This window comes from Oncorhynchus nerka, linkage group LG22 (assembly GCF_034236695.1).
Source record: "Oncorhynchus nerka isolate Pitt River linkage group LG22, Oner_Uvic_2.0, whole genome shotgun sequence".
Lineage (NCBI taxonomy): Eukaryota > Metazoa > Chordata > Actinopteri > Salmoniformes > Salmonidae > Oncorhynchus > Oncorhynchus nerka.
In genome coordinates, this window is record NC_088417.1 from 37,285,116 (window position 1) to 37,298,249 (window position 13,134).

Genomic DNA, 13,134 nt, shown 5'->3' on the forward strand with positions numbered 1-13,134 from the left:
AAAAATGACCACTCTGGTCTTGGCACGTGTGTTCTAGTCAACAGCTTGTAGATACAGTACGGGTAAAGCCTACATGATGAGATTATTATGGACACAACAGCAAGATCATCATTTATTTCATCTGTAGCCTAATAAACTGCAAGCTTTCATAAATTGTAGTGGGAGGACCCCCCTTTAATTCATATTAAGACCACCAAATTATTTTTGGTGTCAGATGTCACCATATTATTTACTCAACACCTTCCCTGGCGGCAACTGCTCTTGCTCAACAACAACAAAAATGTTTTGAGATATTTAAACAAAATGATTTTGTGGTAAGTTGATCAAATTGTTTAACTTTTTTTTTTTTTAAGTTCTATATATATTCCAATGAAGTTAGATCTATAATTTAGAGAGAGAACTTTAGATAACTTTTGAGTAAAGTAGTGATATGTTGGATGAGCGTGCTGTGGGCAACTCACAAAAATGGCAAAATTTTTCAAGACGATTTAGTTCTCTGGTGAGTACTATCATCAGAACAAATTAATCCTACTTTTTTAACAGGCTAAGGCCGATTTATCTATTTAGAAATCGTTCCATACAACTCAAATGTTTTTCCTCATTTACCATGGTACATTAAGACCATCATTATCCCACATGTAATTTCCAAGTTATGTAATTAATTAATTAAAGTGTATCTTTAAAGGTATAGTATAGTCATTTCGTATTAAGACCAGGGGGAAATATCCCTGCACTTTAAACATTTGAAATGTGTAACTAAATCAAGTAATAGTGATGAGTTATGTAATCTATCATTTTTCTCAAATGAAAATGTAGGCTAATAAAGTTATTTCAAATGGAACACATGTATTATTTTGCCATTTAAGATGAAACGTTTGAAAAAGTATAGTCCTTACTAGTCCTATATTCTTATAAGTATTTGACGTTCAGCAGCCTTACGGTTTTCGATGCTCCTGATAGGTTGATATTTCATTGGAGGCGGGAATAGAGAGCACAGACAAGGAAAGTTGCAGCTGTCTGGTATCAACGTAAGATCAGCTAAATCGCTGGTTTGTTCGTGTGGGTTTTTCGTTGCAATCAAGTTTATTTTAGCATGCAGGTGCACGTAATCTCCTGTTACTGTAGTATTGGTTTAAGAAAACCAGCATTTAACACAGTGCTCCATGTGAAGTTCTGTGTCTTTGTTCCAATCCAGCCTATATGACTGCAGTGTTACTGATTATAATGTTATTATTGCCAGCCAGAGCCGTATAGGCTCAGTATTCAGGAAATAAATACATGTGCCTTAACTGTTTGCTATATTTATTAAACATTGTTAGATCGTTAAAAAAGGCTTAACAGTTTATAAGCTCATTATACATCCTTTGTAACATAAAACTTTATGTAAAGTATTACCCTTCTGAAAGAAGATAGACTGTTATGGAAACCATGATGGTGAGCTTGAACACAGCATGTCAATACCGTGAATGGCAAATATTGATATATCCAGCCATATATCTTCGGTCGCAAATCAGATTTACAAGCAAATTTCAGTCACAAAATAGGGCCAGTTTCCCTGACAGCGATTAAGCATAGTCCTTGACTGAAAAGCATGCTTAATGGAGAATTTCCGTTGACATATATTTTTTGTCCAGAACTAGGCTTAATCTGTGTCCAGGAAACTGACCCACAAACTACTGAGAAGAGAATTCCCACTCACCTTTAAAAGCTCAGGTAGAGATGCAGTTGGAGGAAGAGTCACGCCAACAGATGTCAAATGAATGTCGCCCATGTGTTTATATAGACCATAGAGTTCCCCTTCCCAAACCTTCCCCTGTCAGTGACAACTCTCGTCCTGTGTCATTTAGGGGAAGTCCAAGAAAAAAACATTGCTGACAGGAGATTTTTGAGAAGAGGTTGTTCTGACCTTCATGAAAACTGCTTTGAAAACATAATTCTGTCTTTCAAAAGATTTTTTTTCAATTAAAATATAAATTATTTATCAATAGTAATGGAGGTCACAAAGGACATGAATTGAACTGAATAAACCTTATTAGGTTACACTTTATTTGGATAGTTCCATCAAGATGATCTACAGATCCTCAAACTACCAAATGCAACTGATATACAACAGCTTGCTCCAGTTATGGCTAGGTTTAGGGTTAGGATATAGCAGGGTTAACTTCTTCGAGATAGGGGGCGCTCTTTTAATTTTTGGATAAAAAACGTTCCCGTTTTAAACAAGATATTTTGTCACGAAAAGATGCTCGACTATGCATGTAATTGACAGCTTTGGAAAGAAAAAACTCTGACTCTTTCAAAACTGCAAAGATATTATCTGTGAGTGCCCCAGAACTAATGCTACAGGCGAAACCAAGATGAAGTTTCATACAGGAAATGCCCCAGATTCTGAAGGCGCTGTGTTCCAATGTCTCCTTATATGGCTGTGAATGCGCCAGGAATGAGCCTGCCCTTTCTGTCGTTTCTCCAAGGTGTCTGCAACATTGTGACGTATTTGTAGGCATATCATTGGAAGATTGACCATAAGAGACAACATTTACCAGGTGTCCGCCCGGTGTCCTGTGTCGAAATTATTGCGTAATCTCTAGGTCCATGCGCATTCCATTTCTTCAGAAGACAAAGTCAACTGCCACGAAGGATTTATCGATAGATATGTGTTAAACACCTTGAGGATTGATTCTAAACATCGTTTGCCATGTTTCTGTCGATATTATGGAGTTAATTTGGAAAAAAAGTTTGCGTTTTAATGACTTAATTTTCGTTTTTTTCTTACCCAAACGTGATGAAGAAAACGGAGCGATTTGTCAACACAAATAATCTTTTTGTAAAAACTGAACATTTGCTATCTAACTGAGAGTCTCCTCATTGAAAACATCTGAAGTTCTTCAAAGGTAAATGATTTTATTTGAATGCTATTCTGGTTTTTGTGAAAATGTTGCATGCTGAATGCCAGGCATAATCCTATGCTAGGCTATCAATACTGTTACACAAATGCTTGTTTTTCTATGGTTGAGAAGCATATTTAGAAAATCTGAGATGACAGTGTTGTTATAGATTCATTTCATTTCATTTGCGATGAATTTTCATGAATAGTTAACGTTGCGTTATGGTAATGAGCTTGAGGCTGTAGTCACGATACCGGATCCGGGATGGCTCGACGCAAGAAGTTAAGAACCAGTGTATCTTTAAATATATGTAGAACATTTTTCTTTAGTCAAAGTTTATGATGAGTATTTCTGTTATCTGGCGTAGCTTTCTAGATTTATGGATATAAAATGCATATTATCGAACAAAACATAAATGTACTGTGTAACATGTCACATGACTGTCATCTGATGAAGATTTTCAAGAGGTTAGTGATTGATTTTTTTTTTTATCCTGCTTTTGTGATTTTTATCTTTTGCTGGAAAAAATGGCTACGTTTTTTCTTTGGTTTGGTGGTGGTCTAACATAAATATATGTTGTGTTTTCGCCGTAAAACATTTTAAAAATCTGACACGCTGGGTAGATGAACAAGGTGTTTATCTTTCATTTGAGGTATTGGACTTGTTAATGTGTGGAGGTTAAATATTTCTAAAGAATATTTTTGCATTCCCTGCGCCACCTTTTCAGCTGAATGGGGGGTGTAGTTCCCGTAGGGGAACCCATCGCCTTAACAAGTTTTAATAAAGATAATGACGAACAATACAAAAACAATAAACGTAACGTGAAAAACCGAAACAGCCCTATCGGGTGCAAACAAACACAGAGACCGGAACAATCACCCACGAAACACTCAAAGAATATGGCTGCCTAAATATGGTTCCCAATCAGAGACATCGATAAACACCTGCCTCTGATTGAGAACCACTCCAGGCAACCATAGACTTTTCTAGACAACCCCACTAACCACAATCCCATTACCTACAAAAAACCCTAGACAAAACCAACACATAATTCACCCATGTCACACCCTGGCCTGACCAAAATAATAAAGAAAAAACAAAATACTAAGGCCAGGGCGTAACTGATTTAAAGAAAAATCAGCACTTGGGGCCAGAGTTAGGGGAGAGGGGGTCCCTTACAGGAAAAACACATGAAAATCTCAGCTTTATATAATACACTCAAGAAAAACTATTATATTCAGGAGTAACATTAAAACAGAATAATTTCCCACACAAACAGTTGACAACTACCCAGAAAACCTTCAAATTGCTGAAAAAAGTAAATTAAATCAATGTTGAGAGAATTGTCAAATCAACTGATAACTAAAATAGAAGTGCAGATGGCACTCTTTTGCTAAACGCAGATATGTATTATAGGTAATGAGGACAGAGGACTTCTGTGACTGGTACAGACTGGTTGGCACAGCTGAAAGATCAGCATACCGCTAATGCAGAGGCTGTGTGTTCAAATCGCAGTTGGGGTCATATAAAAATGTCACTACTAAGTGATCAAATGAAATCATATTGTCATCGATTAAAGATTTGTACAGTTGCGAAATCCATTTTTAGACGAATAAAACATTTTCTGCTGTAAAGACAGAAGGCTATCATCTTGATTAGCTTAAAGACATGCCTACACTTCACCTAGCAAATTAAAATAAGTTGTGTGTGGGCTAGTGACGGCCCTGAATTTTTCTGAACCGTCTCAGTGCTTCTCCTTCCCCTTTAATTCCCAATTAAATAGCCAGCATCAGCTGCGCAAAAGTGGGGTTGTGATGGAGACTGAGGATGTGTTCAACCCTCAGTTCCGAAGTTTCTCCATTCCATTTGTTTTGTTGCCTTTAAAAGTGTGTTTTGTAGCCTAATAGCAAGTTTACCCAGGATCGGATCCACTCTTTGTCCGTGGACTACACTTCTCCGTTGTTCTTCGTGGCCTTTCTCAGCAGGAGATCTGTGGCCTTTCTCAGCAGGAGATCTGTGGCCTTTCTCAGCTGGAGATCTGTGGCCTTTCTCAGCTGGAGATCTGTTGGCGGATTGGATTGGATTGTCTGACTGACCACAACCTTTTTGTATACGGTATTTCATTTGTTTAGTTGTGGTTGAGGTCACTTGAGTTCCATGAACTGTTTTACCGGCCTGGACTCTTTTTAGGCCTGAGAAACATGACATTTCTGGAGGAACCAGAGATCATTATTTGTTATATTGTGATGTGTGTGTGTGTGTGTGATCGTTTATGTTGGTAATACAACCCATGTAAAATAATAGTTATTTTTGAAGTTCTTTCCAATGTTTTAAGGTTTATGAAAAGTGTATTTCCATCCTGACTTTTACATAAGTCCTTTGTATTGGTGTAGACTTGACGGACCAGATGGGACTCATTCCCTCCCAAACCAAAAGGAGAACCCAATGTTTTCTCTGGTAGGCACAACCTACCTGGCACCCCTATAAATAATAACTTCAAGTCAAAACCGTTAGACTACAATCACAGATATTGTAGAACAAGGAGCATAAACATATTTGGTTCAACTTCAGCTGTCCAAGAACTGGCATTCTATTCTATTCTATTCATATGATCTATTCTAAGGATTTGTCAGTGTGTGGTTAGACAGACAGAACCTCACCCAGAGAGCTGTACATGTCTGTCTAACCACACACTGACATGTACAGCTCTCTGGGTGAGGTTATGTCTGTCTAACCACACACTGACATGCACAGCTCTCTGGGTGAGGTTATGTCTGTCTAACCACACACTGACACGCACAGCTCTCTGGGTGAGGTTCTGTCTGTCTAACCACACACTGACATGCACAGCTCTCTGGGTGAGGTTCCAGTTTTCTAACCACACACTGACATGCACAGCTCTCTGGGTGATGTTTTGTCTGTCTAACCACACACTGAACTGACATGTACAGCTCTCTGGGTGAGGTTCTGGCTGTCTAACCACACACTGACATGCACAGCTCTCTGGGTGAGGTTCTGGCTGTCTAACCACACACTGAACTGACATGCACAGCTCTCTGGGTGAGGTTCTCGCTGTCTAACCACACACTGAACTGACATGCACAGCTCTCTGGGTGAGGTTTTGTCTGTCTAACCACACACTGACATGCACAGCTCTCTGGGTGAGGTTCTGGCTGTCTAACCACACACTGAACTGACATGCACAGCTCTCTGGGTGAGGTTCTGGCGGTCTAACCACACACTGAACTGACATGCACAGCTCTCTGGGTGAGGTTTTGTCTGTCTAACCACACACTGAACTGACATGCACAGCTCTCTGGGTGAGGTTCTGGCTGTGTAACCACACACTGACATGCACAGCTCTCTGGGTGAGGTTCTGGCTGTGTAACCACACACTGACATGCACAGCTCTCTGGGTGAGGTTCTGGCTGTCTAACCACACACTGACATGCACAGCTCTCTGGGTGAGGTTCTGGCTGTCTAACCACACACTGACATGCACAGCTCTCTGGGTGAGGTTCTGGCTGTCTAACCACACACTGAACTGACATGTACTGCTCTCTAGGTGAGGTTCTGTCTGTCTAACCACACACTGAACTGACATGTACAGCTCTCTAGGTGAGGTTCTGGCTGTCTAACCACACACTATTCTATTCATATGATCTATTCTAAGGATTTGTCAGTGTGTGGTTAGACAGACAGAACCTCACCCAGAGAGCTGTACATGTCTGTCTAACCACACACTGACATGTACAGCTCTCTGGGTGAGGTTATGTCTGTCTAACCACACACTGACATGCACAGCTCTCTGGGTGAGGTTATGTCTGTCTAACCACACACTGACACGCACAGCTCTCTGGGTGAGGTTCTGTCTGTCTAACCACACACTGACATGCATAGCTCTCTAGGTGAGGTTTTGGCACATGTACAGCTCTCTGGGCGAGGTTCTGGCTGTCTAACCAATGCCACTTGTCTCTCGTCTTTCATCTTCTCTAGTCATTCAGAACAGATACTGGACCTATAAACATTTTTTTCTGATGGTACATGTTAGTCATCATCCCCTCGTGTGGTGTCCCATACAAGACAGTTCCCTGACATATCTCTCCCGTACCATTCAATAATAACTAAAGACGATGAGAAGTTATAGATGTGTCTCGTTTCATTTTAATACCGAGTGTAAGGTCTCTTCCAGTTCAGACATCTGTATCAACTTGTCTTTTAATCAGGGGATTCCATGACAAACCATCTCTCCTGTCCTCCATCTGTAGAAACACAAGGTGGTGTTGATACACACAGCACTGCTAACATTATCAATGGTTGTTAGGTCAAATCCAGGACTGACAAATGATAGTATTTTGACCTATAACCAGATAACATGTGACCAACCTGAAGTGTGACTGGTGCCTAGCCACTTACTGCCTCAGCCTTCTGCTCCTGATGAGGTAGGGTGGTTTCCCATGGCACTGCTGAACAGTTTAAATGAACACCACATGGCAGCTGGGGGTGGACCACACCTTGCTGTCTCTGGGCAATTGGGCATCATTGGCAATGTAAATAATTCGTACACGACTCATCCATACCTGTCGTGCCACACTCACTTCCAAATTTCTCTTTGGACGAGACTGAAGTTATGACCAAAATGATCCTATTTACTATCTGTAGTCAATTTTGACACCAGAATAATTGTTTCTGACTCATATTGATGCCACATATCCCGTTTTATATCCAGAAAAGTTGCTTCCAAGGAGGCAGTTCCCTTTTAACACCACCTTTTCACATGTGAGGAGAATACGTGCTTTCACCTCACATGTGAAAAACAAATGAGTTTAACCTAACTCTCAGAATGTGAAATAGCATTTTCATGTGAATATTGAATTTGCACTTTCACATGTGAAATTTCAAGTTTTGTCATGGTATCACATGTTGAAATGTGGCATCCCCGTGTTGTCACATTTAATTCACATGAGATCATGTGTTTTTATATGTCACATCTTATCACATTAACTTCACATGACATCATGTGTTTTTTCCGTAAGGGGTAACTTCAGCCAAAGGGTTAGTTTAGCCACCCCTTGTTTCTAGGAAATATTTAGGAAGAGGTCGTCATTTCATGGCTAATATAGTAAAAATGTTTGCCTTGGGGTAAGTTGAGCCAATGGCCACCATAACCCATACAAATTATGATTCAATTGTATCAGTTGAATGCATAATATGCATAGTATTTTTGCAATGTGTCATGCATAAGAGCACTTTTCTTGTTACAGAGTAGACCTCATCATGCCTGTGTCCTGATTCTGCCTCCTCAACCCTCCTCTCCTCCCTTTCTGCATCCCTTGATTCTCTATGTCCCCTATCCTCCAGGCCGGCTCGGTCCTCCCCTCCTGCTCCGTGGCTCGACGACTCATTGCGAGCTCACAGAACAGGGCTCCGGGCAGCCGAGCGGAAATGGAGGAAAACTCGCCTCCCTGCGGACCTGGCATCCTTTCACTCCCTCCTCTCTACATTTTCCTCTTCTGTCTCTGCTGCTAAAGCCACTTTCTACCACTCTAAAGTTCAAGCATCTGCCTCTAACCCTAGGAAGCTCTTTGCCACCTTCTCCTCCCTCCTGAATCCTCCTCCCCCCCCTCCTCCCTCTCTGCAGATGACTTCGTCAACCATTTTGAAAAGAAGGTCGACGACATCCGATCCTCGTTTGCTAAGTCAAACGACACCGCTGGTTCTGCTCACACTGCCCTACCCTGTGCTCTGACCTCTTTCTCCCCTCTCTCTCCAGATGAAATCTCGCGTCTTGTGACGGCCGGCCACCCAACAACCTGCCCGCTTGACCCTATTCCCTCCTCTCTTCTCCAGACCATTTCCGGAGACCTTCTCCCTTACCTCACCTCGCTCATCAACTCATCCCTGACCGCTGGCTACGTCCCTTCTGTCTTCAAGAGAGCGAGAGTTGCACCCCTTCTGAAAAAACCTACACTCGATCCCTCCGATGTCAACAACTACAGACCAGTATCCCTTCTTTCTTTTCTCTCCAAAACTCTTGAACGTGCCGTCCTTGGCCAGCTCTCCCGCTATCTCTCTCAGAATGACCTTCTTGATCCAAATCAGTCAGGTTTCAAGACTAGTCATTCAACTGAGACTGCTCTTCTCTGTATCACGGAGGCCCTCCGCACTGCTAAAGCTAACTCTCTCTCCTCTGCTCTCATCCTTCTAGACCTATCGGCTGCCTTCGATACTGTGAACCATCAGATCCTCCTCTCCACCCTCTCCGAGTTGGGCATCTCCGGCGCGGCCCACGCTTGGATTGCGTCCTACCTGACAGGTCGCTCCTACCAGGTGGCGTGGCGAGAATCTGTCTCCTCACCACGCGCTCTCACCACTGGCGTCCCCCAGGGCTCTGTTCTAGGCCCTCTCCTATTCTCGCTATACACCAAGTCACTTGGCTCTGTCATAACCTCACATGGTCTCTCCTATCATTGCTATGCAGACGACACACAATTAATCTTCTCCTTTCCCCCTTCTGATGACCAGGTGGCGAATCGCATCTCTGCATGTCTGGCAGACATATCAGTGTGGATGACGAATCACCACCTCAAGCTGAACCTCGGCAAGACGGAGCTGCTCTTCCTCCCGGGAAGGACTGCCCGTTCCATGATCTCGCCATCACGGTTGACAACTCCATTGTGTCCTCCTCCCAGAGCGCTAAGAACCTTGGCGTGATCCTGGACAACACCCTGTCGTTCTCAACTAACATCAAGGCGGTGGCCCGTTCTTGTAGGTTCATGCTCTACAACATCCGCAGAGTACGACCCTGCCTCACACAGGAAGCGGCGCAGGTCCTAATCCAGGCACTTGTCATATCCCGTCTGGATTACTGCAACTCGCTGTTGGCTGGGCTCCTGCCTGTGCCATTAAACCCCTACAACTCATCCAGAACGCCGCAGCCCGTCTGGTGTTCAACCTTCCCAAGTTCTCTCACGTCACCCCGCTCCTCCGCTCTCTCCACTGGCTTCCAGTTGAAGCTCGCATCCGCTACAAGACCATGGTGCTTGCCTACGGAGCTGTGAGGGGAACGGCACCTCAGTACCTCCAGGCTCTGATCAGGCCCTACACCCAAACAAGGGCACTGCGTTCATCCACCTCTGGCCTGCTCGCCTCCCTACCACTGAGGAAGTACAGTTCCTGCGCAGCCCAGTCAAAACTGTTCGCTGCTCTGGCCCCCCAATGGTGGAACAAACTCCCTCACGACGCCAGGACAGCGGAGTCAATCACCACCTTCCGGAGACACCTGAAACCCCACCTCTTTCAGGAATACCTAGGATAGGATAAAGTAATCCTTCTCACCCCCCTTAAAAGATTTAGATGCACTATTGTAAAGTGGCTGTTCCACTGGATGTCTTAAGGTGAACGCACCAATTTGTAAGTCGCTCTGGATAAGAGCGTCTGCTAAATGACTTAAATGTAAATGTATTGTAATGTATTGTAATGTATTGTATTGTAATGTATTGTATTGTAATGTATTGTATTGTATTGTAATGTATTGTAATGTATTGTAATGCATTGTAATGCATTGTATTGTAATGTATTGTAATGTATTGTAATGTATTGTATTGTATAGATGCACTACTGTTCCACTGGATGTCATAAGGTGAATGCACCAATTTGTAAGTCGCTCTGGATAAGAGCGTCTGCTAAATGACTTAAATGTTAAATGTAAATGTACACAAATGTAAAACAAGCAGGAGATATTGAGAGGGTTGCCAAGGAAGTGAGAGAAGGGAAGATATCAATTTGAGCAGCAGCAAGGGTACAATTTCTTTTTTTTAACATGTACCTGTGTGAATGAGAGGCTATGATAGGGTAGCAGAGGCACACAAGGTCTTCTCTGATGATATAGCGTCTGAGCTTGCTAAACATATCAAGAATCTCGCGAATCAGTTTCATGGGTTTAGTAGCTTCAAATGCTGATAGCTTGCCTATGAATTGGCACATCGAAACAACATCCCTGTCCCAGACAACTTTTCATAAAAGTGATCGGAAAGTGATATTGAACAGAGATATCTAAATGTAGGCGTGCATTTAAGATATACAGTATACCACACCCCCATTCCATGAATTAAATGTTGACCTACCTGCACTATCACCAACTGTCACAGGACTCAATCAACCACTTGCCACAAGGCGACTCAACTTTCCTGTCCCTTAGATCGACTTACCCCATACCCGGGGTAAAAGACCACTTATTTTGGACAAGCTATGTTTAAAAAATATGTTTCCTTGAATTATGATTATTTTCAGGGATATGCAACATCCTGAAATACATGTAGATATATTTGTTAGAAAGAACTCTATATTTACATTGACGTAGTGATGCTGAATATAAAAAAAGGGCTCAAAATACCCACGTTGAAGAATTTCTAATAAGAGAATAATTATAAATAAATACAAATAACGTTTTGATTTAAAGTTGTGCCAAGTGACCCCTTATTTTGGAAAAGTTATGTTTTGAAAACTGTTATGTTTACATGAATTTATCATTTGTTTCCAGGTTTACACAACATCCTGAAATATATGAAGATATCTTTGATAGAAAGAATACTATATTTTCCTTGACATAGTGATGAGGACTATAAAAAATGGCTCAACATACATAAGTTGAAGAAATTCTAATTAAAGAATCATCTTTAATCTTTTTTTAAATAAATGCATTTTTTTTGTTTCTACTCTACTCTTTCTATATTTCTTGGGAAGTACACAGGGAAGAAAGTTAACAGGGTACTCTGCAGTGGCTTATTACTTGAAAGTAGGCCAACTGTACTGAACTCTAGTAGAGCAACTTAATACACAAGAGCAACCATTCATAATACACTTGCCATTATTATATCTTGAGGCCTACTGAACTCATTTAGAGCAGCAGACACTGATTTGTTTGACCTCTTCTTCTCTAAATGTCAGATATTAAAACATGACAGTGCACTTTCTGCGGCTAGTTGAATTTCCTCATTTGAACACTTCCTATAATCCAGATTGAGCACAAAGCACCCTAGCTGGGTCACTCAGACCCTTTCTGAGTAGATCACTGGCTGCTGACAGGGCTTTGACATGACTCACACAAACTACTCAGCATGACCTTCGTTGAGATTCCTCAAACATCTCCTGTTGATGACTCTCTGAAAGCGATGGCCGTCACGGCTCATTTTCCCAAAGAGACTCAGAGTCTATAAAAATATTTATAATCTATTAATACAAACAAAACGAAGTTTAGTTTGAAGTTGAAAATAGATGGAACATTTTCAATCTTATTTGACCTATGCACTAACAAGGCTTTTCAGCATTTGCATCTTGACACCTGCTAGATTACTGTGAATGTATTGATATACTGTACTTCAACAACAGATGTACTCACATTAAATGTGTTGATTAGGATTCAAACCTTCTCTCAAACAGCCTAATACATACTCTTAGAATAGGTTTACTCCATTAATGTACTTGGTCACGTAAAAGTGTTTTTTCATTCCATTCCAGTTCTTTCTAGTCCAGGACTTGGTGTAATATGTGTCTGTGAAACTGCTCCTTTACATCAATCAATCAATCACATTTATTTATAAAGCCCTTTTTACATCAGCCGATGTCAAAAAGTGCTGTACAGAAACCCAGCCTAAAGCCCCAAACAGCAAGCAATGCAGATGTAGAAGCACGGTGGATAGGAAAAACTCCCTAGAAAGGCCAGAACCTAGGAAGAAACCTTGAGAGGAACCAGGCTCTGAGGGGTGGCCAGTCCTCTTCTGGCTGTGCCGGGTGGAGATTATTACAGAACATGGCCAAGATGTTCAAACGTTCATAGATGACCAGTAGGGTCAGATAATAATAATAATCATAATCATAATAATCATAATGGTTGTAGAGGGTGACCGAGACTAATACATGTGACCTAGACTCACCTAGACCTAGACCTAGACTCAATACATAGGCCTACTCCCTAGACGGGAAATGGACAAGGTAGTTGACAGATTTTGGAACATATTTTGAAGCTGTAGATGGTGTATGACCCTGCATAGGGCAAATTAAATGTAGAAATTCTAATCTTTTTTGATTTTAGAAACAAGGTCATATTTCACTTAAAACATTTAAATAATATATTTCCTCGGAAGGTGTGATAATAGCACAAGTCCTGCCACATTATATAAGATTAAGGTACATTTATAGTGGAGCAACCATGACATTTTAGCTAACACTGACTCCCACAAGAAACACT